The sequence below is a fragment of the Trifolium pratense genome, linkage group LG2 (genome assembly GCF_020283565.1).
Source record: "Trifolium pratense cultivar HEN17-A07 linkage group LG2, ARS_RC_1.1, whole genome shotgun sequence".
Taxonomy (NCBI): Eukaryota; Viridiplantae; Streptophyta; class Magnoliopsida; order Fabales; family Fabaceae; genus Trifolium; species Trifolium pratense.
Genome location: NC_060060.1, coordinates 16,831,112 through 16,852,414, shown reverse-complemented (window position 1 = coordinate 16,852,414; position 21,303 = coordinate 16,831,112). Strand labels below are relative to the sequence as shown.

At 28.9% G+C, this 21,303-nt stretch overlaps 1 long non-coding RNA gene across 1 annotated transcript; it reads right to left on the bottom strand.

The window, feature by feature from the left end:
- Positions 1-9,979: 9,979 nt before the first annotated feature.
- LOC123907654 lies at positions 9,980-10,770 on the bottom strand. Its single transcript, XR_006809298.1, has 2 exons — positions 10,513-10,770; positions 9,980-10,398 (listed from the first exon to the last, which is right to left on the bottom strand). It is a non-coding gene; the product is annotated as an uncharacterized LOC123907654 (long non-coding RNA).
- Between the last annotated feature and the right edge of the window lie 10,533 nt (positions 10,771-21,303).

Genomic DNA, 21,303 nt, shown 5'->3' with positions numbered 1-21,303 from the left:
CATATTAATAGCTAATTTCTTTGCTATCTCTCTTTTTCTTATTTCTCTCTTTTGTAAATCTACCTAAACAAACACAATGTTAAATTCATGAAGTTAAAGGCCCAAATGAGTTAGGAAACCTAAATATTAGTAATAAGTACTACACGGCATCACTTTGAACTCTCTAGTTTCTACGGTGGCCGCAGTTTCATGTTCCATTTGCTTGTTCATTTATTCTGCACATTACTTCTTCTTCTTTTCTATTTTAGTGCATTTTCATCTTCTATTTTCTTCTATGTTTGTTCTTCTCTTGGATATGTTGAATTCAGGGTGTGCAAAAACAAAATTTCAGGGGGTTCAAGATGTAAAAATCATAGTATTATATGTGTAATTTTGAAAATCTCAGGGTGTGCAGCTCAGCTGCACCCCCTCACCTTAACCTGGCTTCGCCCCTGCTCGTATGACAAAAAAAATACTTATTTGATAACTTTTTTTTACGAACTTATAATTTATTTTTTCTAGCTTAAACCTTAAAGCTTATAACTTATTATTTTTTTCTCTCAAGTTTACCCATATCGTCTTACTTAAATAAAATTAAATATTAATTTAAAACAATTTTTTTATGTTATTTTCCTATTTATAAACTAATTCAACCGTTATAATCTTATCAAACACTACAAATTCAATTAGCATTTTATAACTAAGTTGTGATTTATTTATTTATTTATTTATTTTTGGTACAATGTGATTTATTTATTTATTTATTTATTTATTTATTTCATTGAAGATATGAAATATGTCTTTATAAGATGATGCCATTAGTATACGTACTTAACCAAATCTATAGTGTATAAGCATATACCGTTAATTTTTATGGATCTCAATTCTCAATGACATATTAAATTATTTTTAATTTCTTTAAAAAAAAAGGATAATCTATATGATATAAAATTTCAATCGAAGGGTGAATTTTGTAAAATTTGAATTCGTTATAATGTTTTTTTATAACTTGTGCATCATGAAAGACTTCATCAAGTTTTCCATGTTAGCCAAAGCCACAGTATAATACAGGTTTACTATCTCGCCAAAATAAATATACACTTACCAATGTTACCATAATCTTATAATTAAGGGGGCGTTTGTTTACCGGATACAAAATTTATTCCCGGGATTAACTTTCCCAGAAAAGTCAAGTTGGAAATTTTACTCCTGGGAAAATATAGAAAAAAGGGTTTGGTTAAAATGTTAATTCCTGGGAAATTTTTTTTTAAAAAAAAAATCCAAATAAATGTGATAATTACATAAATACCCATACTGAGTGTAGGAAATCATTCCCTCGTTACCTTCTAGATTTCCAAAACCTGCTAATTATGTTAAATTTAGATGTCAAAGAAATGTTGCAAAATTAAGCAACAATTGTCAGGATTCATAGTGGATTCAATATGTGACTCTATAAACAATATTATGCATAGTGGATTCATTATTATCGGCGTTCCAGAATCATGAAAACAACAAAAAAAACAAGAGTGGGAAAAAGAGAAGAGGAGTAGTGAAATTGAATTCCACTTATAAAGAAATAACTAGTAGTAATAGACTCGTGCGACTGGTCGTAACGTTACGTCGATATTTTTTTAAGTTACAATTTACTAATTAAAATTAAGGAAATAAAATATTGCATTAAGACAGTCATTTGAAAAGAAGAAGAAAAAAAGCAGAAGACTTTCATTAATATTTAATGATTTATTTAGTGTATATAATAGCAATTTTGATTTTCTTATAAGTTATAATTTATTCCGTATGTGAAAGGATATTTTTTTTACCAATGTATATATTTTGTAGTTATAAATAATTTTTTTGTATTTGAATCAGTATCGTATTTTGTCTTGCGTATGATTTAATTAGTATATATGATAATTATTTTGAATTTTTTATCAATTATAATTTGTCATGTATCTGATAGCATATTTTATCCAGTTTCATATCTCATTAATTTTGGGATTGTTAAGTTTCACCAAACCGACCGAGTCCGGTTACAATTTGGACTTAATAATGAGGTAACAGACCACGCACAAATCATGAAACATTACCACAAGATAGACATGCGAAAAAATGTTCATGATTGGGCCTCTTACTTTGATGTTGAAATCCAACAGTGGGATACTCGCCATCTTCGTGTTCTACAAGGAGTTCCGGTCAACACTATACCACTGATGCAGTCAACCGAGTATTTAACTCAATATCGAAGAGACTACATGCCCTATTTGTCCGAGGATTATTATTTGAATGGCCTACGTCCACGTCCTGAGATGCAACCACAATACACCAATATCCCACACTCATTTACCCAACAACAAGAACAACAAACCATCTTCACACAACCATTTACCCAACAACAACATTCCTATATCCCAGATCCACCATTATTCACCCAACAACAACAACATACATATATCTCAGACCCACCATCATTTACCTTTACCCCACAACAACAACAACATAACTCTACCCCACAACAACAACTATTTACCCAACATCCGATGTCGATGTCATTTAGTGATTCCGATTTTATGACCTCATTTCCACAAACGCGGAATTTCTTCGACTTCGATCACGACAACTTCGAATCACCGAGAACACAACGTTTCAATGATAATTTCAGAAATCTTTACCAATCCGGTGATTCTACACAACCTCAACCAACCCAACAACCCCCTCACCCTCAGGAATTAACGTGGGCACAATTATCAGACGATTATTTAAACTCGACGTGGGCTCAAGGTCAAGGTTCTGCATCGGCTCCGGTTGAACCCCCTCTCCAGTAACAGCAGCTATAAATTTTCTTGGAGTGCAGGAGGATAATGACACCGATGATGAAGAACTATTTGGACTTGGACTTCGTCCTCGTAATCGTCCCCCTTGTGGCACTGGTGGACACATGTAGTATTAGTGTGTATTATTACTACTATTTGAATAAAATATATTTCGCAATGTATATATTTATTTTAATTTTTATTAATAATGTTTAAATTTATTAATTATAATTATTTAAAAAAAAAAAGGCTATTTTTGGCCACAAAAACGAAAAAAAAACAAAAAATAAAAAACAAAAAAAAACACACCTGCGAGACTGCCTTCACGCAGGCACTGAAATCGATGTCAGTCAATGGCGTCACTCGCTTTTCCGCCATCCTCACTGACATGGCGAGACTTCCTTTTCCGCCATCCTCACTGACATGGCGTTATTCCCAGTTCCGCCATGTGCAGGCACCTGCACAGCAACAGTTTTTGTCTGGAACAGGGGTATTACGATAATTATTTTGAAAACGGAGGTATTACAGAAATAAGGGAAAAAAGTGGGGGTATAGGGAGAAAAAAATCCAACAAACATACCCTAACTTCTTGTTTTCTACGAAAATCATAAGGCCAACTAGTTTCATGGACCCTGCTGGTTTCCTACTTGTGTTGTTTTCTCCGATAATCTATTATTTATATGTTTATAAGTTTCTCTTTCATGATCTTTCTCCTAAGTGGCAACATCTCCTTAATCTATGTAATAGGTGGCACTCTTATGGTTGGACATTTCCTATGTGGCAAATGCTTAAGAGTTCTTTCTTATGAATTCTTTCACAAGACAAAATAGCATTTAATTCTTCCACAAGACAAATTAACATTTAATGCACTTAGAATTTGAATTAGAATGTTCTATTACCTATAAATATATAACATTCATGTCGGATTTTTATTCTAAATAATTGTATATAGTAAAAAATAAATTTATTTTTCTGAATAATTGTATAGTATTATTGTCCAAAAAAAAATTAAATGTATAGTAATATTTAATTGTATGATATTTTGAATTTTTTTTTTGGTACAAATTGTATATGATATTTTGAATTAGTTGTCAATTGCATAATAATTAATACATGTTTTTCGGATGAAAGACACATTATAAAGGTCATAATTTTATTCTAAATAATTGTATATAATAAAAAATAATATTTCTATTTTGAATAATTGTATACTATTATTGCACCGAAAGAAACAATAAACATATAATTTTTTTGGTAATTAATAGTCATAATAATACTTTCTGTAGCAAAAAAAAATAGTAATCATAATAATAATAATAATAATAATAATAATAATAATAATTTTATATACACGTTTTTTTTCTTCTGATAGTAATAATAATTTGTCAGTGGAATAATATTAATTTAATTTAATAGTAAATTGATGGACATTCTATGATGAATTCTGCCATCATATGTCAAGGTGCAGATTGATACACGTTTTTTTGATGATTGATTTCTGCCATCACACATTGAACTTCAAATAAGCCCTAAATTGATGGACATTCTATTTCCATTCACTTCAATCTTCATGGTTGACCTCATTAATATTTCCCATGATTTTCGATTGTGAATACCTGCACCATATTAAATCAAATATTTAATCAATGACACCATAAATAGTTGACTTCTAATTCTGGCAGATACTTTTGAAATTAAATTTTAGCGCCAAAAAGAGTGTCACCTCGCATTTATCATAATCCATGTGGCAACTTGTGAGAACATCTTTTCCTATGTGGCAACCTTTGAGAAGATCTTCAATAAAAATTATGTTTGGTACTCATATAAGGAATGTTCTTTTCTTTGGTGTCCTTCTCAAACAAAATTTAATGCTAATTCAAAAATAATTATTCAAAAGGAAACAATTGAATACATTTTAATTTTTTTTAATAACATTACCAATTCTCTTTAATTTCTCTTTACAATCATTATGAATTATTCTTATTATATATTGTTTTGACCAATCCATTTTTATAATCTTTTTATTCACATTTGATTTTTTTCATAAAAATTAAAATTCGAAATTTACTTTTAAATAAAAAAAAAATAATGTTTATTTTTCAATAATATTTAAATGATGTTGTAAATAACATAAAACGTATCAATTTCAAACCAATAAAATAAAATAAATTAATATAATTAATATAATATTATAATACTATAATAGTATAATATTAATTATAATATTAATATTAATAAGGCATAATTCTATGGAGATAAGAAAAAACGAAAATAATTAATATGTGATTGAATGGTACATTATTGTTCATTTGTGGCTTTCAATTTGTGTGATTTTGTTTCTAATTTCAAATTCAATTGTATAAATTGATGAGTATTAATCCACAATTACTTTTTTAGGTTTACAACATGCATAAAATAAGGGGGTAATTATTTTGATCTCTTATATTTTTAGCTATAAATAGTGCTCTTGATTCTCACACATCTCACACCAATTTTGAATCACGGTTGAGTTTTTCAAAAGTTTTCTTTAAATTCTATTTTTTTTCTCTTTGGGTCGCTGCCATTAATTTGTTGATAGTGTGTTTCTGAAGTTGTTGCAAAGTTATCAATATTAAGAACAGTTTCGTTATAATTTGCTTCATATTATTTTTAATTGTTATTGTAGTGAGTTAGTCATTTAATTTGTTGGTTTCAGAATCATGTAAAAGGTTCATAATATTCCTTATTATGCTATATATTAAGAAGTTCGCTAGATCATTGGTTCTACATAAGTATTCTCTATTTTTAAGCGAAAGATAATATATTGAGGAAAATCCTAATATGAACTGAACCTAAAGATAATATTCACTATTTTGAGTACATTTTAATAATATATTGAGGACACGTAGAGGCAAGAGTAATTCTCTTATTCATTAATTCTATAAAAAAAAAGCCCTCTAATTTATTTCAACGAGAAAAAAAAAAGGATTTTGCCGTCAATTAGGGAAAAGCATGGATTTGTTCCTTAAAATTCAATCACACAGAGTATTAGAGTATTTCAATTATTTTATTCCTTAAATCCAAACAATGAGTTTCACAGGGACACCTATCCATAAAATTAACAACTCAGTTATTATGGTCAAGTAAAATGTAGGAAAATGTTAAATTTTGAGAAATGGTAGTATAAAATTAACAGGGACCGAGTTGTTAAATTTTATGGTCAAGTAAAATATAGGAAATAAATGTTGATTTGAGAAGATGTTCATAATTTTGGTTGATTTTGATCTTATCCTCTTAATCTATTGTAATTATTATTTCCCAAATCAACATTTATTTCCTACATTTTACTTGACCTTTGGCTAATTTGGAAATTCAATCATTTCTCAATTATTTATAAATTGTATTTAATGCACCTATTAAAAATAAATTAAAAAGGAATTAACTCAGATTCAAATATACATGGTGATTTGTACCAAATAAAATATTATTATGTGGGGGTTATTGATAAAAAAATAACCTACATGGAAGTATTAAGCAAATAATATCTTTTTCTGTATATTCGAACATTTCACCGTATTTATCTGTATATTTGTTCATTATATTTTTCGTATAGCAAACTAAGTGTAAAATGTGCTAAAAGAAATTGAATTTATCAAAATAATAAATACATCTTGATTTACATAAAACATAAAATGTACAATAATATATTAACAAAAAAAAGAAAGTAGGTTGACCTTCATCTACAAAATAATATAGAATTTAATTATTTAATTTTTTTTATGATGTTATAACATGTGAGTTGGAAACGGAGAGTCGAGTATCACTATCACTCTCTATTCCGTCATTCCTTTCTTAAATATTCAAAATTTGTATCATTTATCATATTTAAATAAATTATTACATTAAATATAAAATTAATTTTACAAATAATTAAAAAAATCAAAAAATATTAAAATTTTAATAATTCATATTTTTAATGCGTCAAAAAAATGATCTTATATTTTTCATTGAGCATTAACCGGAACGAATTCACGGGTAAGTTATACTAGTAACATGAAAAAAGACCCGTGGTATACAAAGTCATCGCACGGTGTAAATACTGACATCTCTTCCATCAATCAATTCGTTTTATTGGTCAAGTCCATATCAATCAATACATATATAGTACTAGTAATAAATTTGCTTCAATCCGTTTAAACTTTAAATTGTGGAGGAAATTGCCAGCTAAAGTCTAAAAATTTTAGACTAAAAGCAACATGTTTATGAGGAGGATCAGCCGACTTCATGAATAATTCCACTTAATAATTCGATATTGGTATTATTAGTGTAATAATCGGGGAGAGTCGAGCGAGGAACATTTAATTTTGTGAGACTTTTTGTTTTTAGCAACACACCTTTGTGGAAGACACACCATTTGTCCACCCAAAACCTTAAGGTGATAGGTGAATGTGTTCTCCCACTTATAAATGCTCAATTCACTACATTTTTATCCAATGTGAGACTATTTCCACAAACTCACACTTGCTATATTCTCACCAGGCATTTTATTTTTTCAATCCAACCGTTGAATTCAAAAATCTCTAAATTAAATCCACAAATTTTAAAAAAATTCAAAAAGTTTGTCGTACATCATCATCTTAGTTTCTTCCCATCTCCTGTTAACAACATCTCAACCCACTGTTTATTGACATGTTTACGGTTGTTGCTCAAGACTCAATCAACTACTATTGCTCCCATTTTCACACGCAAAATGAAGACCCACTTTACTATATTATGTTTGAGGTCAACTCTAACATGCACAAGTGATTTATGTGATGTATGGTGCACAAGTCTCGAATAATATTATAACAAAAACAAATTTTACAAAATTGACTATTGGATTGAAAAATTATATCATATAGATCATCCATAGAAATTTTAAAAAAAATCAAAAATTATTTGATATGTTATTGAGACCCATCAAAATTAACGGTAAATTTTGATGAAAATCATTGCAACCTCCAACATGGTATATGAAAAACCAAACAATCCATCACTCTTTCGGAATCCATAGTATGCGGCCGGAGACCTAGGAAGAGAGATGATTGGAAGAGAGAGAAAAAGGTACATGTGGTGCATCATAACATTGTTCACCCGACGGTTCACATTACTTTTCCATGGTGGGAGACCTAGGAAGCTTTCTCATGCTAGCCTCCGCCCAATTTAGATCTTCAATTTGGTCACACATATATTGGTGAAAGAGTAAAAAGAGAAAAGAATTAAATAATATGTATTTTTAAAACAATTCAATAATATGTATTGTTATGCGTGTGATACCAAATTTAGTGTCTAAATTGAACAACCACACAAGTATTGTTCGAGTTAATCTACTATATAAGAAAAGAAGATACTAATGAAATTCTCAATTTGCCCCTTTTTCATTTTTTGACACATAATCAATTCAGGGTTATTTTTTGTCTTTATCAAAAAAAGTTAGTAGAAAAATGCTAAAAAAATTTCTCAGTACGATTCGAACCCTTAACCTTTTAGTTACACTTCTTATTAAATTTACCACTAAGCCATATGAATTAATTTGTTATATTTTTGGAACTAACATATAATCAATATGAGTTAAATGACCAATTGTAACCACAAAACTCGACTTTATTTGTTACTTTTTCCACGATTTTTTTCTTTTTATCTAAAAATCAAATTTTTTGTATGTAACCCAAATTCAAATACCTCACTTTATACAAATTCAATTTTTTAGTAAATAAAAATCAATTATTAACTGGGCATCGATATATCCTATACATATTTATTAACTGGGCATCGACCATCTGCCACGTTTTTGTTAATATAGGTAGATTACACTTTTTTTTTTCTTTTCACCTACAAATCCAATTTTTTGTATGTAACCCAAATTAAATCTAAATTACCTCTTCTCCCACATTTTTTTCTTTTTATCTACAAATCCATTTTTTAAATTACCTAAAAAAATAAAATATTAATGCTATATTTGTCTACACATATTTTTTAAAAAAAATTTACTTAAAACAAAAATAGTTGTCCTTTTATTTTATGTTTCTGTTTTTTTATTTTCTGAAAAGTTTTGTATGAAAAGTTTTTATCAGTAAGTCAGCAATACTAATTACCTAAAAAAGAATAAAATATTAATGTTATATTTGTCCGTTTATTTTATATTTGTCTACAGATATTTTTTAGAATTTTTTTATATATTTTTTTAATATCAACTTCATTTATGGACTTCAAGCCAATATTCAATTAAGTTAATTTTTAATTCAACTAAATATATTTAAGAACAAAACTTATAAACAGTTTAATAGAAACTGTTTTTTTTTTGTACAACCATAGAAATGGTTTTTACTGTGACCAATTGAAACATGACACGTGGATTAATTTATTCCATATCACTAATTTCAATTTTAATAAAATTTACATTGTCAATTCGAATTTCGTCGAGCAAGTGGAAGAGAAGAGTAAAGCGATGGAGATCACCACTACTCTTTTCTTCAATTCATCCGTTTATTTTTCACACACACACACACACACACACACACGCACGCACGCGCACACACACACACGCGCACACACACACACACACACACACACACACACACATATATATATATATATATATATATATATATATATATATATATATATATCACTACTAGAAAACTCGGCTTTAGCGACCGATTTAGAGACCGATTTTCATCAAAATCGGTCTCTAAATCCGTTAGCGACCGAATTTGCGACCATAAAAAATCAGTATCAAAGACCCTGGTCGCTACTCCGTTGTGACCAACTCAGCGACCGATTTGGTAGCGACCGAAGTAGTGACCGATTTTAGAGACCGAAATAGTGACCGATTTTAGAGACTGGCTTAGAGACTGAATTTGTGTCGCTGGTTGCGACGCGTTTTACGACGCTATAGTGACTGATTTAGTGACTGATTTTAGCGACTGATTTAGTGACCGATTTTAAACTAATTTCTCAATTCGTTGCGACCGAATTAGCGACGCTATATGAAAAGTTCAGTCTCTATTTCAGTCACTAATGATTTATTTATTTTTTTAATAATGATTATCATTATTATTAATTTACAATCCCATGAAAGCAATTTTTGAATCTAATTTAATATCTATCATACACACCAAGCAATTGAACATGATAAATTTAATATCTCAAACTATTTCATGCAGACAACAATATGAACATAATAAATTTATATTTAAGTATTTACTACTTATCCAAAAATACATAATCAAACAAAACTTACCAAGATTAAGACTAAGTTATCACTACTACCTACATTTGCGAGTATCATAAGTGAATATCTTAACTATCATAGACACATACAAAAGGGAGACTAAATCCCTTTCAATTCTTGCATACAAGACTTGCATACAAAAAGTCAATATCCTAACTCAAAAAACTACAAAAAGTAAGCCACACTACTACACTTGTCATTCTTGATCTAATTCTTCACTATCATCAAACATATCATCAAAATCATCAGCCACATCATCTTCGTGAACTTGATCTCTACTCTCTAGTATATGGCTTGGGCTGAAAGTTTAAGCTTTCCATCAGTTGTTTTACCAAATCATGAAGTTCATCCCTTTCCCTATTGACACAAATATAAGGCTAATTAATACTTTAAAATTAAGGAAAATTAAGTAAAATAAAATGAAATCAACATGAAAAAATAAATTACTGTTTATAGTTGAAAACTCATTACATAGACATATTCCGATCTTCGATCAACCCAAGCCTTATTCTTGGGATGTTGGCGTGTGTGAACAAACTCTGAAGGAGCGGGTTGGAGTGCCATTTAGTTTCGTCTATAACAAAACAAAGAATAAGAATTAAAACTAGAAGCCAAAGAAAATTTGAGACACAAAGCTTGGAAATACAATTTCAGGTTTGAAAAGATACAATGAATGGTTATAAAAAATGGGACAATATTTATTCTTATGGTGTTGGTTCTCCTATACTCCTATGCCCTACTAAAGTAGGACATCTGAATAGAGAGTTGATTTTATACTACTTTGATTGTGTGAAATGTGAATAAATACTTTGCACCATAACAAGAACACAAACATCACCAAAATATGATGAATAATAAACACAAATAGCACCATAGTATGATGAATAATTAACACAAACATAACCATTGTAGGATCAAATAAACAATACCAACACCATATAACACCATATCACAACCACACAAAATCTATTAGACAGGTATGAACTAAATATATGAATAAATATCTCAATAATGACTAACTTAAAACAATACCATATAAGATGCAACCTCTATCTTCATTTTTACTTTACCTTCAGAAATTGTGCTACGTAAGTAAGTGATTTTCCTTCTTTGTGCATTCCACTTGATTTAGCAATTGATAGCATATGTGAAGCAGCCCTTATAAATTATAATGACTCTTTCCAGTCTTTAGCTCCTGCAATTGAATCATACAAAAGTAATTGAATTTCAGACTGAATTCAACACCAAAATTGCAAGAATAAGATAAAAATATAACAATAACCTTATTAGTAGCTTCAAATTCTTTGATTTGTAGATAAAGAGAAGAAAATTAAAAAGAGCAACTCAGTTCTCCCATTATTAAGTTAATAGACTACCTTTTTAAACTTAAATTTAACCACCAATCTAATGCTATCCCAATATCGATAGCTCTCTTCATTACATAAACCATTTAATAAAATCAAACATTAGTGATAATATAATTAAAAGATCATAAATAACATACCATTATTAGTGTTATCGTGTCGCATTGTAACATTGTAACCATAAAATAACAATGTAATGGGGGCCTTTGCATTTCAACAATAACTACCCAAAAGGCAAATCCCACATGTATAGATATATTAAATTCTGCTTTACAAGAAACCAATCAAGCGTACAAAGTTTCTTGCATATTTTCCAATTTTCAAATTTTAATCAAACTATATACAGCTCCAAAACATTTAGCATATTAAGAGTCCAAACCCAGCATCATAGTGAACAAACACACTAGCTTGTAGAGATAAAAGTGGATACAAATAGAAGCATTTAATATCCTGCTCAATATGTTTTTCACATTTCACATACTACCAAGATGTCACTATAGGCTGCACACCGAAGAAAGAACCACTTCAGCCCTTGCAAAAGCACTAATAAACAACTTTCTTCATGCAGACCTGCAAATCTAGCACCTTAAACAAAACAGGACACAAGAAGCTAATACACCCAAGTATTCAATTCCAAAGATATAAAACTCAGATCTATGTTATTAGCTGTTTTAGTCTAAAGGCGAGTTTTCTAGTAGTGTTGATATGAGCAAAACATTTAGGAAAAAATATCACAACTAATATAGTGAGAATTCAATACCAATAAATAAAATAAGATGCACGAGTAGAAATCAATGAAAAAAAAAGGTTCAAAAGATAAATTTAACTTCCTGAAGAAGTAACAAACATTCAGGACAATCTATCCTCAAAGGTACAACAATTTGCAGCAAGACAACTTATCATGCCAATGAGACTTCTCGTCAAGAAACTTCCCAAATGCCACGATTTTCTGGGGAATTCCTTTTATCATATCAATACGATTAACACCCAACATTACCTGTCCATTTGAGTATAAGAACAAAGTGATTCAAATGATGCACATTTATCAAAAACAGGCACATGCAGAACAGAAGCAAGAAACTATGGAATGATATCAAATTCTTAATGTCCATTTGAGCTTTAGTGTTTTGGCATATGTAGCTGTTACCTTTCGGCCTGCAAAGCTTTCTTTCATGTGAATCTGAACTTCATGAAGCGCAAGTGCACGAATAAATCTTTTAATTAAATAGGAATTCTCTCTCTCGCTCGTCGATGCTATTGAATCCGCAGCTGTTAGTCAATTCCAATAGGAAACTAAAGTTTCACACTCCTGGAAATATAACATTGTCAACATGAGAAGGAAATCAAGGAATCCATTGATGCAGACACTTATCATCCATTGATGCAGTGGAATACATATACAACAAGTGCAAATACTTTGAAATAAAGTACTATGTGGTAATGTGTCAAATAAATTAAAAACCTACACAATTTTAAAGGATAAGTGCTGGACTACACAACTTTGACCAATTGAAATTGTTTTTATCATTCAGTTCGATTATTCATATATATGGGTCCAAATGGAAATCAAATTAGCCTTTGCTTTTTAAGTTCTCATTTTGTTTTCTTTATAGTTATTACAGATTATTTCATCAATTTGGTTATAAGGTGATATCATCCATTGCATAAAATATAGCCTAGCAATTTGATGTCATGAATGCAATTCAATGTCAAAACACGAGAATAACAGAATCAAAGAATTGGAAACGGAAAAGGGAGTAAGTGTGCTACCTAGCAGAGCCAAGAACGTAGACACTGATGCCGACAAAGATGGAGATGCCAAAATAGAATATTATTGTTTGATTTCAATTTGAAAAACCAAAAACATCACAACTCCTAACTTATAAAGTGATAATCAAGAAGGAACATAATTGAATACTACTTGCTCATTACTATCCCAAAATCATTTATTCCTTGAGAGCCTATCAAAGCAATATTATTTTTTAACAAGGCTAATTTTATTCAACAAAGTGCTCATATAAGACATAAGCTCAAATGGGACAATACAGAATCCACCTAAATCATAGACTAAAAAGTCATGCTTACAAGAAACAAAATCAATAACTAACACCAAAAAACTAAAGAAGTAAAGCCAACAAAACCGAACCAATCTATAATCCAAAAAACTAAATAAGTAAAGCCAACAAAACAGAACCAATCTATAATACTAGAAACGAAACACAAAACCTGCAACTAGACTACACATAACCAATCTAATGAAGTGATTCAAATCAGAACAACACATTAATATTAGACAATCTCAGAGGTACTATGAAGTGAGTTATTAAGAATTTAAGAACTGTTTCATAACAAGATTCAGAACAACACCTTATTATTAGACAATCATCAGACCAACTAACAAGGGGATAGAAAGGGCCAAGATGAGTTCTACATCTAAAAATGATCTTTAAGTATATTACCGACCAATTGCAATATTAGACCAAATACATCAAATCATTATACTTGTAAGCGATTGAGACGGTGAAGGAAAGACTGCAATCGAAACGGCAAAAGGAGGACGACAAGCTAACGTGAGCGAGACAGTCAAGAGGAATCAACACGATATAGAAAGAAATCGTTCTTGATAATTACAGAGACGAAACAGCGCCATACAGAGAGGGATACAAGTAGTTAGGGACTAGGGTTCGTGAATAGTTAGGGTTCGAGAGAGAAGTGTTTATGGTTCGTGAGTGTTAAAGGGTTTCTGAGAGAGAGATTCGAGTGGTGAAGGGTTTCAATCGTGTGAGTAGTGTTCTGGATTAAGGGTAGTTAAGGGTTTTTCAATTGTGGTGAATGGTTTCAGGTGAATAAGTGTTATGGGTTCGTGAAAGAGAAGAAGTATGAATGATTTCGATTATGATGATGAGGGAAGAGGGTGGTTCAAACAATTTGGGGTTTTAGGGTTCAATCTAAGTGAGATGAACAAGAGAGTGACTTAGGTGTGGTTTACTGTGGAGTTCGTTTATTGTTTAAACAATTTTAATGTTTTGGCTTTATATTTTGTCTAGTTAGTAATAATATTTGATTTTTTTTTCGTAATTTGTAAAAAAAAAACACTTGCGTCAGCTTTGCTGTCGATAATAATCGGTCTCCAAATTGGTCTCTATAATCATTTAGCGACCGATCTAGCGACCGAAATATTAGTCGCTAATTATCAGTCTCTAATTCGGTCTCTGTAATTATTTAGCGACCAATTTAGCGACTGATATTTTTTTTTACTTTGACGTCTGAAATTCAGTCTCTAATTCGGTCTCTACGGCGACCAAATTATTTCGGTCGCTAAATCGGTCTCTAAAAGCAAATTTTCTAGTAGTGTATATATATTCATCAATGGGAGGACTCAAACGATTTCAGTTTGTTGGTCTTTCATCAAAGCCTCTCCATGATTGGGGGTTATTGCCATGTTTATACTGTTGTTGTTGTTGATTTCACTTTCAATGATACAATCAATGTTGATAACAGCGGTGGAAATTAAAAAACCAGTTTCACTTTTAGATTTTTAGATAATGGTGAACTGACGGAGTTTAATAAATTATTAATGACGAATAAATTAATTCAGGTGTCGCATTTTAATTGGTCGACAGTGTCAATAGTACATATGGAACTATTTCTAAGTTTTGTCCTATATTTAATATGAGAATATGGTGGGAGAAAAATGGAACTATTTCTAAGTTTTGTCCTACATTTAATTAATTTAATATCAGAATATGGTGGGAGAAAAATTGAAAAACTCCCGAAAAAATGTTGAGACTAAAACAATAAGAATTCTCAGTCATCTCGAGGGGATTGGTCTTTGCAGGGTTGTGCGGATGATACTTTTAGTTTAAAAGAAAAATAATTAAATACAAAGTTAAAAAATAAATGACATTTATTTAGAAGTTTTTTTTTTGAAGATATTTTGTTGTTGATATAAGGACTAATTAATTTTTTGAGAAATAAATTACCCTTTTATTTTACCGGAACAAAAAATCCACTTGTCATCAATACATTGGTCATTCTTTTGAAATAGATTGACCAATACATTATTCATAATTTATATTTAGTCTCACGGAACTTGTGTTTTACTAATATATCATGTTGTCTATTTTTTTTAATAATTTACAGATTATATTCATATTAATACGGGAACATAATTTTTTTGATTATATCTACGGGCCTTATATTTTTACTCATATATTAATAAAGTTGTATATATTTTTATTAATTTTACGAGTTATACTCATATATTAATACGGGGACATCATCTTTTGTGTGAATTCTGAGGGATCTATGTTTTTCTTCTTATTAATAAGGTTTCCTGTTCTTTAATAATTTATGGAGCACATATATTTATACTCATATATTAATACCAGAACCTTTTTTGTTTTTAATTTCTACAAGATTTATATTTTTAATCATATTTTAATAAAATTGTTTAACTTTTTTTTTAATTTTACGGGTTATAGTAGATCATATATTAATACAGGAACCTAATTATTTTGTTAATTTTTACGGGGCCTATGTTTTTTATTAATATATTAATAAGGTTGTCAATTCTTTCATAATTTCTACATGACATATATTTATACTCATATTTAACACAAGAATCTAATCTTTTGTGTGATTTCTGCAAGGCTATATGTTTTTACCATTTTTTGATTCATCATTTAAATTTAGAAATAGTTCATTCCAATCACCAATCTAGAATAAAAAAAATAGAAAAAAATAAGTAATGCGAAAAAAAACATAATAACGAGAGAATGCTTTACTCTTATTAATAAAGTTTCCAGTTTTTTACTATTTTTTGTGAGATCTATATTTATACTCATATGTTAATACAATGACCTAATGTTTTGTGTAATTTTTGTGGAACTATGTTTTTTACTCATTTTAATAAGCTTGCACGTTCTTTTATAATATATGCGAAACCTATATTTATACTCATATATTAACATGGAAACTTATTTTATATGTTGTCTATTTTTTTTTTTTTTTTACAATTTTACGGGTTATACTCATATTTAATACGGTGACCTAATTATTTTGATGATTTTTGTGAAACCTATATTTTCACTAACATATTAATAAGGTTGCCTATTTTCTAATAATTTTTACTGGACTATATTTATACTCATATATTGAATACACAGACATAAGTTTTTGGTTATTTTTACAAGACAATGTTTTTACTAATATATTAATAAGGTAGCCTATTTTTATTCATGATTTCTCCATTATCTATATTTATATATTTTTTTTGAACAAAATTTATATTATACTAATACGGATATCTGAGATTTTTTTGTGATGGTTTTACTATTGTTCTTTTTCTATTTTTTTTACTAAATATTATATCCTTTCTGATTTTTTATTTATTTTTTATCTTTTGAATTACTTTCCAATAAATTATTATTTCATGTTATCAAGTGAGGAGCGGCAACGCCGCGACTCCCGTGCGGACGCACGGGTGTCCAGCTAGTGAATAATAATTACATAGGACAGTCCAAGATTAGACCGTTGAGTGTTGATTGTTATGTGTATGACCAAATTGAGTATTTAAATTAGGGGTGGGTATTTTTTAATGGATTCCTTATTTTGCCGTGTTCGAAGATATTTAGTCATTTTTCTCGAAATCGAAAACTATTTTAAATTTTTATGAGTCAGAGACTACTACTATAACAATATTTGTTTTTGGCAGTATACTGTAACAGTGATGTACTCCCTCCGTTCCAAATTATAAAGAAAAAATCTTTTTTTTTGTCACAAATTATAAGAGAAAAACAATTTTCAAGAAAATAATCTCATAAAATTTCTTTTTTTTTTTGAAAACTTGGTATCCGGCCCTAGGACCGAATAATTCAAGCCCACCAAAATTGCAGGGTCTCATTTAAAGCCAGAGTTTTTTTTTTTTTGCTCTGTATGGACTTAGCCCACCAAAATTGGCACCAGGAAGAATCGAACCTGAGACCTTGAAAGAAGCATACTCCAAGGACTCAAGCCAACACCACTAGATCAACCCCAAATGAGTTCTTCATCTCATAAAATTAAATCAAAATTTTATTTAATTTTTTCTCTCTCTCCTTTTCTCAATAAGCAACAATCGATAAAAATTGTTTTTACATCTTTTCAAAGAACTTATTTAAAAAAAATTCACAAAAATATATTTCAAATTATCAAGTTTTACTTTTTCGTAATAAGTGTGATTTTTGTTTTTTTTCTATAATTTTGGACTGAAGTAATACACATCCAAAAATAATTTTCCATTAAATCATGAAGAGAAATGAATAGTGGAGTACGTTTTTCATTAATGGGACATCATTGTGGGCAAATTATCTAACTACCCATATTTACTAGTCCCACACCCGTGCGATGCACGGGTATTAGGCGGTATTTTATATTGTAATGTTGAAAAATCATTCGTATAAATTGAAACAATAATTATTATGAAAATTATAATAATAACATCAACAACAACAAAATAATAATAATAAAAAAAGTGATGTAAATATAAGATAGATATTAAAGATGTGTTTATACATTTCGAAAAGATTACAATGGATCCTATTGCATCTACCAAAATAAGTTGGTAATCCATAAATTGTCATGTCGCTATGAAAACGGTTTGTGGTCATACTCATACATTGTGCATTTGATTCTTAATTGGACACTATAATTCAATATATAGTATAAAAGATTAATTAGTGCGTATAATTTAGTAAAACCTATTATTATTAGTTGAGTGGGTGTATAATGAAAAGTCATAGGTTTATAAATGTATCATATGAAAAAATGTATAGAGATGACAATGATGTAAGTAGAAGTGATGTGACATTATTGGGTGGTTTAATTGGATATAAGTGACTGACGTGGATTAGGGTTAGATTAGTGGTTGCACAACTATCTAGGAATTATATATATAGATGTTTATACATTTAAAAAACTTATTTATACATCACATTTGAAGTTACTTTGGTATGTTCTTCATTAACATTGATTAACAATATCTTTAACTCATTCTTCAAAATAACTATGAAAATGATAACATATAATTGACCATGGAAAACAATCGATGTTGAAACATAAGTTTTTATTTATATAATAAATCTCATTGGAGGATTCTGAGTTGGATAAACTACTTCATTATCTCTTACCAAAAAACTACTGTATTATCGAATTTAACATTTATATTAATTTGAAACTTATTGGAGCAAAGATAAATCAACTTAACTCATACTCAAATATCGAATATGATAAAAATCATACAGGGCGTAACAACCATTAGTAAAATTTATTTTATCTACTTTTTTTTACTAACATTAGAAAGTAGTCCTGACAATCGACCAACTCCTTATATTTATAAAGATTGGACAAAAGATTATTAGCAAAAACATTAACTTTTTTGAAAAAAAGACAATAAAATACACAAAATAATAAAATAAAAAAATAATTTAAAATGAATAATAACCCAAAATATTATTAATAATAATAATAATAATAATAATAATTACAATTAGTACCCCACATTAAATGGATGTAAGTGGATGATGTGGCTAAATGAAAGGTTTTCATTGGTTTGTGGATTAGGGTTTAGATAGGCAATTCCACAACTATCTAGGATTTATATATATAGATAAAAGCAACCTAACACTCACCAATCTTTTACTAGTAAAAGGAATGTTGAATTGCTCATAGGCCTTCATTGTGATGATGTGGCATGCTTTAGAGAACTTCTCATATCTATTTAAAATTTGTCCCACAATTTATTTTGTGTGTCCATCCATCCTCCAAAGTAATTATCTATATGTTACAATAATAATGGCTCCCAATAATAATGAAAGAAAGAAAAGAAAAAAAAAAAGACAAATTACAAAAAGAACAATGAATAGATATATGCTCTTTCATATTTTACACTACCAAACATAAAATATAAATCATGCATGTGTAAATATGATTTGCAATTTGCAAAAATTTACTTTAAATAAATAACCCAAATAAAAAAATTACTCCTCGAAAAAATTTCATGCTTGACAAAATAAATTTTATGAAAAAAAAATACTTTAGTTGTTGAGTTGCTCACAAGCATGCATTGTGATGATGTGACACTCTATAAGAAAAGTTTATAATCTCTATTAAAACCTTTTCATATTTCATATAATAGAGTTACTCTAATAATAATAATATATTAAAATATATATTGTATGTTACAATTCCCTATTAATGCAATTGAAAACAAAGAATTCTTGGAGACACTAATATTGAATATGTAAATTTAGCTAATTATCAAACACAAGCTCTATATAAAGTTAACCCAAAAGCTAATTATCACCACCACCATATCAGGAAGTCTACCTTCTATGTTTTAACAAAATTTTAATTTGTCTATCTCATGGCAAAAACTCTATGGTTTCTTTGTCTAACATCTCCATGAGAAAAAGTTATGCATCTTCACCTTCCATATGTTATAGTTACACATTATAGTGTCTTGAATTGATTTAAAAGCTATTGTGTGCATATATATAGTTACATCGTAAGTATATTGATTTTTGTCCTTGGTAGGTGATGGTGTCTAACCTCTTAGAATATCAGGTATGTCTACATGTGATTGATTAAGAAATTGATATACATATATGTGATAGTTGCCTATTAATATGTTTGTAAATTGAAATTTTTCTATTAATCTGAGTTTGGAACATCTCTAATCATTTTTTATATTTCTTTTTTAGGTTGGATATTTTTTAAAATATCAACCGGTGTTTTGTTCGATGATTAATTAAACTTTGAGTTGAATCGATTAATATGAATATGACTATTTTTTCATGTGAAGGAGGAGAACAGGATAAAACATACTTCTATTTTTGCTTACGTTGCATCCTTGCTCCTTATAAAGCCTATGAAATGGCACCTCATGTAAGGATGTGTATTTAACTCTAATGGCAGTTTGTAAACCATCATTTTTTTTTAATTGATATAATGTTTGTAATTAGACAACTTTTCTTTTTCATTTATTATTTTATTAGTCTAATGTTTTAGCTTATTTGTTTCTTATTTTCTTTTTCATTTATTATTTTATATAAGGTAAAAGATTTGTATAAAAAATTGTTGATTAATGGGAATATAATTAATTTTTTTCATGTAAATAAGTTGAAGAAGATAAAAGAGACTTCTTTTTATTGTGATTTTGAAGTGCCTTAAAATCTTTTCTTTTACTAGTAAAAGGAATGTTGAATTGCTCATAGGCCTTCATTGTGATGATGTGGCATGCTTTAGAGAACTTCTCATATCTATTTAAAATTTGTCCCACAATTTATTTTGTGTGTCCATCCATCCTCCAAAGTAATTATCTATATGTTACAATAATAATGGCTCCCAATAATAATGAAAGAAAAAAAAGAAAAAAAAAAGACAAATTACAAAAAGAACAATGAATAGATATATGCTCTTTCATATTTTACACTACCAAACATAAAATATAAATCATGCATGTGTAAATATGATTTGCAATTTGCAAAAATTTACTTTAAATAAATAACCCAAATAAAAAAATTGCTCCTCGAAAAAATTTCATGCTTGACAAAATAAATTTTATGAAAAAAAAATACTTTAGTTGTTGAGTTGCTCACAAGCATGCATTGTGATGATGTGACACTCTATAAGAAAAGTTTATAATCTCTATTAAAACCTTTTCATATTTCATATAATAGAGTTACTCTAATAATAATAATATATTAAAATATATATTGTATGTTACAATTCCCTATTAATGCAATTGAAAACAAAGAATTCTTGGAGACACTAATATTGAATATGTAAATTTAGCTAATTATCAAACACAAGCTCTATATAAAGTTAACCCAAAAGCTAATTATCACCACCACCATAT